The sequence below is a fragment of the Drosophila eugracilis genome, unplaced genomic scaffold, assembly GCF_018153835.1.
Source record: "Drosophila eugracilis isolate 14026-0451.02 unplaced genomic scaffold, ASM1815383v1 contig_1197, whole genome shotgun sequence".
NCBI lineage: Eukaryota > Metazoa > Arthropoda > Insecta > Diptera > Drosophilidae > Drosophila > Drosophila eugracilis.
Window position 1 is genome coordinate 3,378,872 of NW_024571981.1, and position 12,676 is coordinate 3,391,547.

At 37.5% G+C, this 12,676-nt stretch overlaps 1 long non-coding RNA gene across 1 annotated transcript; it reads right to left on the bottom strand.

The window, feature by feature from the left end:
* Window positions 1–3,924: 3,924 nt before the first annotated feature.
* LOC108103514 lies at window positions 3,925–4,453 on the bottom strand. The gene is made up of 2 exons (XR_001772224.2): window positions 4,351–4,453; window positions 3,925–4,284 (listed from the first exon to the last, which is right to left on the bottom strand). It is a non-coding gene; the product is annotated as an uncharacterized LOC108103514 (long non-coding RNA).
* Between the last annotated feature and the right edge of the window lie 8,223 nt (window positions 4,454–12,676).

A 12,676-nucleotide genomic window follows, 5' to 3' on the forward strand; every position in this document is an offset into this window, starting at 1 on the left:
GCTATAGTCTGGGCCGTTGTTCGGTTTTTGTGTTTAACGTTTAACATGACAAATGGCCACGCCCCCTGGCTTAACGCTTGTGTTGTCAATGAATGGCAATTTATACCCATACATATTTAAAATCGGCAAACAAAGGAGCCAGCGATAACAACATGACTGAAAAAGTTATGGAAAATGTTTAGAAAGAGCTTGTGAGTTGGGAATAAGTCAAGCAATCTGAGTTACAGGGGTTAAGAATGTTTTTTTTTTAATTTTAATATTTCTATGAAGTATATGTCATTAAGTATAGATTTTATTTACTGTAACTATATTTTATTATAGTTCTTTTTTAACTGATAATTGAACGCACATAGTCAGTCAGTAGATTATAAATAGACAAATTTCTATGTTTTCAACAAACTACGTCCGCATAAATTACGTGAGCTAAACCTGCACATATATAGAATATATACAGCATTTAAGCGAGCTGACACATTAACAGGCATCCGCACACAATTCTGAGGTTAAGCCAGAGTTCCAAGAAACAGTGAATGTGGGCGATGGCATCATGGTTGGCTGCATACCAAGTTCTGTCTGAGCCAGGACTTTGCAAGTGGCTTAACCACCCACTAAAACCCACCTAGCTGCCAACCGACTTGCCGTCCCTATTTCGGAGACCTCAAAACTCGTTGGTTCCCTGGCCCCAATGCTGATTCTTTGGCTTTGGATTTCGGCTGCTGCTATTTTAGTAGCTGGCTATTAATATTTTACTTCTTCCTGCACGCTTAGTGTCCTCGATGTTTGTTTGTTTTGTTTGCCTGGATGACGCCGTTTTATTGCTGCTGTTGTTGTCATCCTTGTCGACGTCTTCGCTGCCATTAACACGCTTAACATGGGTAACATGATAAGCTAACAAGTGTGTTTGTCTAGGTTTTGACTTGATTTTGATGTGGTTTTCCTTTGCTGATGCCTCGCACCCACTTGAAAAGCTTTTGGCCTTGACTTGGTTTCTTCACAAGCGGTTTTGTTAAGATTACCTTGATTTAGTTTCCCTCTCCTTTGGCAGCATGTGTATATAGATGGGATCTTAAAATGAAAAAAATAGTTTATAAGCGAAACCTAATACCTGAAAAGATAAGCTTAAGCTTATAAAAATGTAATGACGTAGATAAAATATTTACAAGAAAATGAAAAAATCTTTACTTAAATTATTTCCTTTCAAATGCTAAATAAAAAACAATTCCCACATTTTTGTCACCAAATTCTCGTTTGTTCCATATAATCAAAACTTAATTCAATTAAATTGGGTTCCTAATGTTTCTGCGGTATTTTGCAATGGCAGCGGTCGAAATTAATTGCAGTTCATTATAACCATTACAAATCTGCAGACCACACATGGAAAATCAATTAAAAGCAGCGTTAGATAACAAAACATTTGCACGGCCACCGCAAATCGTTGCCGCAGAAATATAACACAAAAACATTCGGAAATTTGCCCACCAAACACCAAAACAGCGAAACGACAAACCAATGTGTATATCCAACGCCGATCGTGTCAATATTGGCCACGCTTTTGTGGGCCATCAAGTGGTCCGCATGGGGTATGCCTAAATTTCATATTTTTAAAAACAAATTCTTATTGGGACAACAATGTCAGATTTAGCAAAAGGCGCATATTGATTTTTATAAACTTTGTCTCTGCTAACTCTGTATTTAAGCCTTTTAAAGAGGACATTTTATACCTCTTGTAGCACTAATAAGATCATTATTAAAAACATATCTTTGGCACTCTTATTAAAAACATACACTTTTCAATATGTTCAAGAAAACAAAAGTAATCCAAAACCTTTACTTATCGTCCTACATATGATACCCCTGCTAAGTCAATGGGTAGCAATAAGATATAAATTTTCAAGCAGCACTTGCACTTGTTTGACTTTTGGGTACATAATATACATATTATATATATACACAAGTACATTCGAATAATCCGTTGGTGTGCAGGTAAACTTGTTCCAAGTAGGGATAGAGATTATCCCCAGACGCAGACACATGGCAAACAAACGGAGAGCGCACACAACCAGAAGCCAAAATGAACAAAAAGCGCAAACAAAGAACAGGACAAATTTGCATTTGATGCGCGTTTTCCGCACCCACAGATACAGGATGTTCAGACCTTGGTTGGGCGGAAAAACCAAATAAAATCCCTCAACAATATACATAAAATATCGACTGCAGTTGGCGAGAGCTTCACGTGCATCTCAGTTGCATGAAAATTGCATTCAACAAAAATGTAACTGGAAAGTGTGTTTAAACATTTAAAAGTCACACAGGACTAAAATTAAATATTTACTTCAACAAAAAATACAATGAAAAAATATTTAGACTAAGCATAAAAAATATGGTTAAGGTGTTTTAAAAATATTAAAAGCAATCTGCTTTATAGAAATTGCAAGGAAATATTTGTTTTTCTTGTTTTGCTTAAATTAACAAATTGATTATGATGGATAAAAGCATATTCTTTTAGGTTCCCTTAAACAGCTGTTTAACAGATCTCTGCACTTTCTACAACCCGAAATCAGAGGGTTTTTAGTCCAATTAAACTTCAACTGGAAAGTACTTGCCAAACATTAAGCTCATGAGAATGATTTCAGCATCTGTGGCTGATCCGGCATTCGTCAGCAGATGCAAGGACACCTGAGACTGACACACTTTCACTTTAAGCCAGTTGTAAAAGCGAGAAATTCGCAGGATTAAGAGCCGTAATCCAACGCCAGCGCCGCCTGCTCCGATCCCATTCCAGATCCATTGGGATGTTGCGCCCTTGCAGCCATAACCACCAACCCAACAGTCCACTTGTGCATCGGAGCGTTTTGCCAGCGACTTAACAACATTTTGCATTCTGCCCACTGTCATCAGGCGTTGTTGCCTTGCCTCCGAACCCGTCCGACCTCCCCCCTCTCTGAATTTTCCCACCGCTCCTCAATTTTCCGCCCAGCTTCCCCGCTTTTCCCACTGCAACGGCTGTTGTTGTTTCCGTTTCCATCGCTGGGAAGGCACATTTTGCGTAATCTTGTTAGATAATTACCGTGTAGGGACCATGCGGTTTCCCTATCCGTGTGAGCCAACCTCCCCTTCCAGCTGCAGGTGAGTGTTTATGTGCGAGTGTAGGCCAGGTCGGTAGGCCATTTCAATTGCCCAGCCCGCTTTGCTCCCAATCGGTTTCAGATAGTCAGCTGCCGACCCAGTTTGAGGGTCCAACTTTGAATGTCTCTGACAGGAGAGAAGGTTTCGCATGGGTTTTTCTGGATATTCTTGGAGAACCAAGTGCCTTTTGAGATTTGAAATTCAATTAAGTTCAAACTAATGCAACTGGTAAAAAGGAAATTAAATTTCTGGGGATTTTCGGTAATGACTAAGTATTAAATCAATTTATGTTAGAAAATTTAATTTTGATTGAATATTATAGGATTTTGGGCTGAGTTTGTCACCTTTGTAGATATTTACTTCTTGGTAATAGTAAAGCTTTAAAATGAAACAAAAGCTTGATAAAGAATTGATACAAATGCAATCATGCCCATGTTCACAATAATATATTTTAAAAGGCCAACTCCAAAATTAATTTATTATCTCACATCCAGGAAATGATTTTCCAGCCGGATATCCTTGGCCCAAACAATTCATTTTCCGTGTAAAGCTTCTGCGCACATTTAATAAGCAGAATGCAATAAAATAGTAATTTTAAAAGCTTTTAGCTTCCAATTTCAATTCAAATTTTATGAAATCACTAAAACCAATTATTGGGCAATGTCCAAACCCAATAATCACCAATTTGATGCAACAATTCAACTAAAGCTAATTTATTTATTAAGCCAAATAGTGGATGTTTTTGTACGACCGAATTTTTCAATAAGAGGTTCTAAAGCCAAAGAGCACAGATGGGGATAAAAAATAAACTTTTTCATAGATTTATTTATGGGCAATAAGCAAAAAAAATACGAGAGTGATAGAGACAGACTGGGAAATCAGCGACTTCATGATTGAATTGCATTTATGCTCGATCAATTGGAAAACAATTATCCCAATTATGAAACAAAAAAATTAAAATGGAAAATTAAGTATTCGTAAGAGGTTCGTGCACTTAATTTGTTTGCTCTTTTTTCCCACGAAAATAATTTTCTGTTCTTTTTTAGTGCATCTGGCTCATTTTCCACGTTTACTTCCGTACTGGCAATTTACATAATACAAATTGCAATTATCTTTAATGTGCTTAAGTTGTGACATTGACTGGTCAATTTAAATGTTCTAATTGAATTTTGGATGATAAGGTTTGTCTATAAAATACTCAAATCAAAATATTCTTTAGCTTACCTTAATAATTAAATAAACTAGGCATCCCAGAAACGAGCTTCAAATATATAAATGCAACAAGCAGCGCCAAAATATAAATAAAAGCAGAAAATAATTAACATTTTAATTTTGAAGAATTTTGTAGCTTGGCCAACCAAGATTGTCTATTTCAATAACTTATAATTAATTCTTAAAAAACAGTTGTTAGCTAAAAAAAAGTTTTTTTTTAACATTCTTGAAGTGCTCTGTGTGTTTATTTTATTTGCAATTTTAGCTGGTCAGATGAAGGTTCTTGTTTGTTTAAATTTACAATTTTAATAGTTTTTCAATTTTTTCATTGAGTTTGCATGACTTTTCCCCCGCCACTTTTCCGCGCCTTCTGCCTAGTCGAACTTTTTGATGAACAACAAGCAGGAAGTGCCGGCAGGCAGATGGATGCCGCCAGCCGGGCCGCATAAATATTTTAGATTTTCCACGCCAGACTTTGTTGCTGTCGCAGGGAGCGAAATTGTATTGCATGGACGTGGTTAGGAAGGGGTGCCCAAGGGCGGAATGGGTTGTACCAGTGGCAGCTGCACTTTCCAAGGCCTATTCTGGCAACTGGCAACTGACTCTGGATTGTTAGCCGTTCTGGCCATGTCGCTTCTGCCTAGTTGGCCAAACTTGGCACCCGGCAACTGCAATGTTGACGCTGCTGTTGCAACAGAACTGCGGTGCCCGAAATGGGGAGATTCTGCCAGGATAAGAGGACCTGTAGAAATAGCCAAGCACCAAGCTACTGCACAGGGAAAAATATGATAATAAATAAAGATTTTCTTTTCGAACAACATGGCCCTCAAAAAAACAAATACTTCGCTTAAGACCGGTTTTCCAATATCATTTCAATAAAAAACATTTTTCGCAACAACTGCAGTTATACTCGTAAAGAGAATAAAACAATAGAAAAACAAGTCATGTGATGTGAAATATTTCCAAAGATATGTTTCTGGATTGAATTTAACCTTTGTGTTAAAAAAAGAAATGGAAATAAATATTGAATAAAGTGGATTAGACTTTTGTTGAGAAATATCTATAGATGACGCATTTCAAAACTTTATAGAATATGTTAAAGTTTTTTATTTCGGAAACATAACAAACTATTTAAATTTTTTAATAATTTAATATTGAAATGTGAATATTAACCTTTTTCTAATTATATATAAAAATTTGGATATTTTTCACTGTATTCCTCTTCTCTTCCATAACGTCGTTTATAAATAATTTTTGCTGTTGCTCCTGGTCCCTTCTGCCACATGATTGGGTGCCTTTGGTATTAATTTGTTGCCTGCACCAAAAGTGCTTAATAAATATTTTAATTAAGAAGAAGCACAGTTCGGCCGGGTCAAAGCCTGATGTGCACGATACAGAATGCTAAGGATGCACAGGATGCGGTGGATCAGATTCAAGTGCCATGCAGGTCTTGAGGGCTTGAGGCCAAAGCAGATTGAGGGGCAATATGTGCAGACTAATGACACATCACACACAGCCTTTGATGGATAAATAACATTATATGAAAATGAAACTCGAGAGGACAGATGAAAAAGGAAAATTAAAAGTGGATGCTTTGCAACAATTTGACAAGTTTTCTTGCAGTTTTCTTTAAAACTTGTACTGGTGTATAAATAGAGACATGAAAACCCATTTTTGTACTAGCCTCTTATGAATATAAATTAAATGTCCACTCGGACGGATTATAAATTAATCAGGATTATAGGCATCCTACTATTTAAAAAAAATGTCTTCTCCAAAACTTTTCTATTATTTTTTAGCCTAAATTTATAAAATATAACTTTAATTAAGAAACTTTTCAACGTTTTAGAAAATGTTATTTTAATTAATCAAATTTCTCAGATATTTTTAGCCAAACGATTAAATCTGAAACTAAAGTTTATTCCTAAAGTTGGCCAAAAACTGTGCAAAGTTCAAGTTGAGTCGAAAATTGCATAAACTCATTTGTATAATGCACACGCTCTGCCATCCAATCCCCTGATTTCTCATCCCACTCCCCAAGTTTTTCCCGCTATTCCTCTGTCTTTTGTGTGTATCTGTGTGTGTCCCGCTCATCTGCATATGCAGCGATGGAAGCGCTGAAAACTATGACTCGAAAATGTGACCTGCTGGATGCGTACTGGGGGAAAATGGGAAAATTTGCAAACAGGGTTGGGGTTAGGAGGTGCTACGAGGGTTGCAGGGCTGAAAAGTCGAAGGGGGCATGGCCTGGCCTTGGGCGACATTTAGTACTCGCCACGTAACGTGGCCGCCACGCCCACCCACTTGGCCGCCGCCCTTCTGCCAAACTTGGCCCGGAACATGGCGGAGCTTAACTGTGACACATTTTACACATAATTTTCAACACCTAAATCCGCAAGTTAGTGCCAACCATCAGATTTTGCACACGTTAACGCAAACATAAAGCGTTGGACTTTGGATTTGGATTTTCTACAGTGCCGGAGAAAAGGAGCTGAAACTGAAAAAGGATGCCCATCTGGAACAACCTGTTTTGTGCATTTTAAAGCGACCAAGACGACCCGGCCACGAATAAAAAATGGACCATGAAATGCACAAGTTTTTGTGCATGCGGAAACAAAGGAAAATAAAGTGAATATTCAACGCAGATTGGCCATAGCTGGGAAAAATCCTGTCTTCTTGTTGGAAACTTTTAACTGAATAGAATGAGCGCTTGAGTATGTCAAAGGTCAAGAATGAGTTTGCAGAGTTTCTAAGGTGACTGGGAAATATTTCCTAAATTCATTTTTAGATTTCGCTGATTTGAATATTCCTATATTTGTTGAAATAAAAAAAATTAAGATTTAAGTTTATCAAATTTAATTTTTTATTAATATTAGAAACTATTAACCATGTAGGAATCTCTATACCATATCCATAAAATAATATACAGCCATTCTTCAAACTGTACTGCCAACAAAAGTAAAATAATGCTTAATAAATTTAGAAATTTTCATGAAAGACATTATACATTTGAGCAGAAGAACAGCAACTGGGAATATATATATATTATTATGATTTATCAACATGGGAACAGGGTCCTGTAAATGTTGAACACATCTGGCTATATGATTTACATATCAGGCCGACCGTCAACTGGATGGTTGTTTCTCTTGTTGCTTCTGAAATTGTTGACCGTCCATCACGTGATGTTGCCTGTTTGTTTTAAGCAAAAGTTTACATAACCAGGGCGCAGGAAACGAGAAAGCTGGGAGGAGATGGAGATAAAGGAGCCTCTTGCAACTTGAAGTGGAAATTAATAAAAACAAAAATGTTTCCAGCCAGCTGGACATAGTAACATAAAAAATACTAAAGGAAATTAATATGCAACTTTGTGATGTATGTTTTATGTAGCATATGTTGCATGTTGATGCAAATATGTCAGGTTATTTTTTTGTTTCATTTAAAGATGTCTTTGTAAAATTATATATTTAATCTGTAAAATGGGGTTTAATGTGATAATGTGCAGTAATTCACTTCTACACGTAAATTATCCGATTTCCACAAAAACTTTCTCTGGAAATCAAATTAAGCTAATCAAGGTCAACTCGTGCTTCTGACTAAGTAGCCAATAAGCAGAGTTCCCAAGCGAAACAATTTTTGCCAATCAATTGCCGCCTCCCAAAAAGGCCGAGAAAAGAGAAAATTCTGAGAAGTACTTTCTCCAACAACTACAAACAGTTTATATACAAAAATAACTCGGAATACTGCCTCCGTCGTCCCAACTCGACCTCAACCCCATGACCTCGGACAAAATCAGTCCGGTTGGCCTGGGCTGGCATAAAGATAAAATGCCCCCAAGGAATCGGGCAACAGTTTGTAAAAGTTTTCAATAAGCTTCTGGTATATCGAAGCAGTTTGTGGATGCGCAGCGGAAATGCATAAACATTTATAAGAATTTCCTTTGAAAGCATGTTAAACATAATTTCGTGCCGAGGGATACCAAGGCAATAGGATGAGACGGGGGGCATCGAGGGAAATGTGACAAGAGAAATCAATTGAAGTTACTTGTAAATGAATTTCAAGTTATCCGGGACAAGTTTGTTTAATTTGTGTAATGACAAAAACCAAAGAATATTTGCTTATCAAGCTTAGAGAAAAGTCTAATGAAAGTCGAGATGATTATTTGCTTAGGAAGAAGAATTTTAACTGGCTTATAGATTAGTTTTGATTAGAAAAAGGAATGCATTTAAATTGAACGTTGATTAAATTTTGTCATTTGATTATTATTAAGGATGTTAATTTTACCTTTTTTTGAATTTAAAATTTACCTAATACTAAAAGGGTAAAATCCAGATGAAGGAAAGGCTTAGACTTTCAAATTTATGATATATTTTATCCAAATTTAAATTATTTCGCTACTTTTTCCCAATTTCTTCAGGAGGGTATTTCCAAAAAGTGTTTGTTAATTTCCGAACCATTTAAACTTAATTCGCCTGCATTTATTCAGCCATCAAGTGGGCGCCTCTCTGTGGGCTCAGAAAAACATGCAAACAAATGCGCATCCCAGGAGGATTTCCCATGCTTAATGGCACCATAATTCAATGGGAACCTATTGAATCACAGCAAATTAACATGCATATATAGCTGAGCTGGGCGATGCGATGCGATCGGATGTGATGGAGAAGCTCGTGCCGAGCCCACAAGGACACATGTCGCCCCATGGTGAATCCCCCGACCAGCCTTTGAAACAGAACAGGACTCTTGTGCCGTTTGGCATACGAAATAAGCACAAACAAATTCGATAACAAATGGTTTGGAATCGAGAAAACAACAATGCAGGGGATATATATAATATATTTATAAAGGGGGACCGGGAAAAAAAGCGAAGGACGCTGGCGAATTTAGGAACAAATGACATATTGTCAGGGGCAGAGAAAAAAGCCAGGAGTGTGGGGAACACAGCATATGGTTAGTCCGATGTGACTTTCTGTACGTTTGTTTGTTTTTGTTTAACGTAAATATAAAATTTATTATCCAGCGGAGCGCATAAATTAGCCAAACAAGAAATCAGAAGCAGACGCAAATTGAGACCAAAGAACCCCACATCCCACTCAGTTCGACTTGATGATGATAACAAATGAAATCAAACGAGTGGAATACTGGATATGGGAATCATTTAGTGAATATAGGGTGAAGCTGGGAGACCTCAGATAGAGCATCATCAATTGTCGAGGGTTCAATATTTGAATTAATGAACTATCACATGCGGTTCTCTATTTACGAAAAGCTAAAGCAATTAAGCTGTCTGTTTGATGAATTTAAATGTGTTATATGCGAGTAGAAGATAACTTTTTTCACAGAAAGGGAAGAAGAATCAAATTACTAAACTCTATTCAACAATGTTTCTTATTTTTCACTATTTCAGAATAAGTTTTTAAGTCTAATGTATAATCATTAAGGTACTTATCTTTGTTGATACTCCCTAACCTATAGCCTTAATCAAATATTGGATCTTAATTGGTCCTCGGGGTATTTCATTACATTAGGTCCACACTTAACCATAAACAGGCTAATTAGTTGTCTTGCCGTTGACGCACACAAGTGTTAATTTTCCCAAAACAAAACACACACTCACATTCGGTTAATTAACACATTTTCGCAGTTTTCACACTTTTCGCAGCTTTTTCCGGGCTACATAAAATGTTCTCAGTAGGACCACACAAAAGCGGGCAAAGAGCATGCAAAACCTGGGGGCAACGTGGCTTTCGATGTGTTCCGACCATAACTTTTGCGGCCCAAAGTCGCTGCCAAGGCTAAGGACCTTCGTGTATGCAAAGTCCCCTTGGAAAAAGAAAAAAATAAAAAAGCTGCAAATTCCCTAGCAAAATCCATGGCAACATGACCAGCAGCAGGCAGCGGTAACGAAAAGTTTTTGGACAAACCCGGCCGAAAACTTTCAAGATTCACAACTGCAACACTTGCAGTGTGTTGAAAGTGCACGCACACTCGCCTAAATCCCGCACACAGATACTCCACACACATACCCATTGTGCACATCCTGCATATCCTGCCTGTTTACCAAATGAGTTTTGTGCTAGTTTGTTTAATGCCTTGGGCCGCAAAATTTATGATGACAGTAGTGGGTTTGGTGGCTCTGGGTGCTGGATGCTGGGAATGGAGTCCTATCTATCCGGAGAGTTTCTTGGTGTAATGGACAGATAACTGTTGCCTAATTGTTCTGACATTCATATGAAGCGAGGGGTGCAGTCATAAAAGTTTCATTCTATTTAATTCGTTCTCGATTCGTGTGGTTTTATTTTACTCTGATGGTTTTTAGGCTATTTTCTTTGGGAAAATCCATTTGGAAACTCAATTAGAAGGTGACCTTTGGTGTATAAACTAAATAAAAGTTTAAACTAAATGGTGTCATATATTTTTTATAAATTTTATCATTTGGTTTTAATTGAAGAAGACAAAAAGAAACCTTTAGTTTAGGAACCTTCATGCAATTCAAACACAACTTTATTTCATTCATAGATTTTTCAATGTAATAACCAAGGATTATTAGAAATTATAAATAGGAAACTAATTTCTTTTTTTTCAGCCTGCATTACACAATTGTTTTTCCACTTGCTTGTATTCTGATTGAATATTACAAATTTCCTCAAAAATACGTGTAACAAATTCATAAAAATGTAATTTAATTTCGCAATCGAAATTACAATTCAATTTGGAATGCCATAAGCAGCATGTGTTAGTTTATAGAGCTCTCTCATTGAAGCTCTGATTTGGCATTCCAATGCCCGTGGGATGCTGAGTGGTGCACCTGTTGCCCGGGCAACGGTGCCACCGAATTATGTTGGTCGGTGGCAAAAATATTTCAGCACTCGCGGGGCATAAATTCCATTTCATTTAGCCGTTAATTCAATTTTATTTGTCACATTCTGCATGTGCCATCCACGTCCGCGGTGGTCCTAAAGGCCGGGGATCATTTGGGGGCGACACAATTATTGAATGCAGCCGCGTAAATTAACCCAGAAACGTTTTCGTGCATGAAATGCCAAAAATTTAACTAAAATTATGCACCTTTGTGAGTTTGGGGAAAAAGGAAAGACACGAGCAAAAAAAGCCACTGAAACGAGCGGCCTTTTGAATGGGATTTTCCAACTTCCACCTCCCGGGCTGGAATGCATAAAACGCTGATTGCAGCGTGCTTCACCCTATTTTACATCCCCTCTCTTTTTTTCCCACCGAACGTGACTGAGTTTACACGCAAATAAATACAAAACTTTGGTAAGAGCACAGCTACGGGATTCGAGAAAAACGGCTGCATGGGGTTAAGCAGCTAAGCAAAAAAAAGGCCAAAGATGTGCAAGTGCTGGAATACAAATATGAAATGCGGCTGCCGAAACAAAAATGCTATTTATTTGCCAGTCCTATGGAAAAAAAAGAACTACAAAAATAACTTTTATCACGCGCCTGAAGTGCAAAAAAAGGGAAAGGGAGATAGGGGCCGCCAGGTGGCGCTAGTCAGTGAGTGGCAAAACGGAACCGGAAATGCCGCCGCTGTCAGCAAGGCCTGTTTAAAAACGAAGGAAAGTCACAGCTGCCATCGCGTTATCTGCATTTCTGCATCCCCTTCCTCTCCGCATTATGCATGAAATATTCTCTATGTTGTTCGCTGTTTTTCCTGCTACTCAGCACGGAGGCCAAGGTGAGATAAATCGGGATTACTCTAAAAAAATAGGAGAGGATGTTTCATAATTTCAAAGCAGAACTTTGCATATCCAAAAGAAGGTTGCCATAAAGCATTTGAATTCATCGTCGAATTCCATGGTTTCTTTAAAGTTTATGAACTATCCTAACCATAGTAACAACATTTGCAAGCATTTTTTAAATAAAGGAAATATGTTGATGTTGGTAAACAAATATTTTACTTCTTCAGTCTCACTGAGCTCTCCAAATAGATTTCCTTTTAAATAGTCATCAAATTAGAAAAATCTTCCTTGGAGCATACTGCAAATGGAATAAATGGTAATTCAAAGTCATAACCCTTTGAGTGCCGTTTAAATGTGAGCTCGGGTCATTTGATATCATCGCAGAGCAGAAGAGCTCAAAGTCGGAAACCAATCCTTTGACAAAAGGCCAACGCTTAGCTGCAAAGTCAAAAGTCCGGCATTAGTGCAAGCTGATTAATCACATTTGAAAGGCTTACATTTATGGCAGATGTGGGTACAAACGTATGAACGAGTTTGTACGAGGACAGAGGGGGCGGAAAACACATGCAAATGTCACATTAGCCTTATACTTTAATTAATTTCTAATCCCAACTCATTGAAGGCGACTGCAATTAGATGAC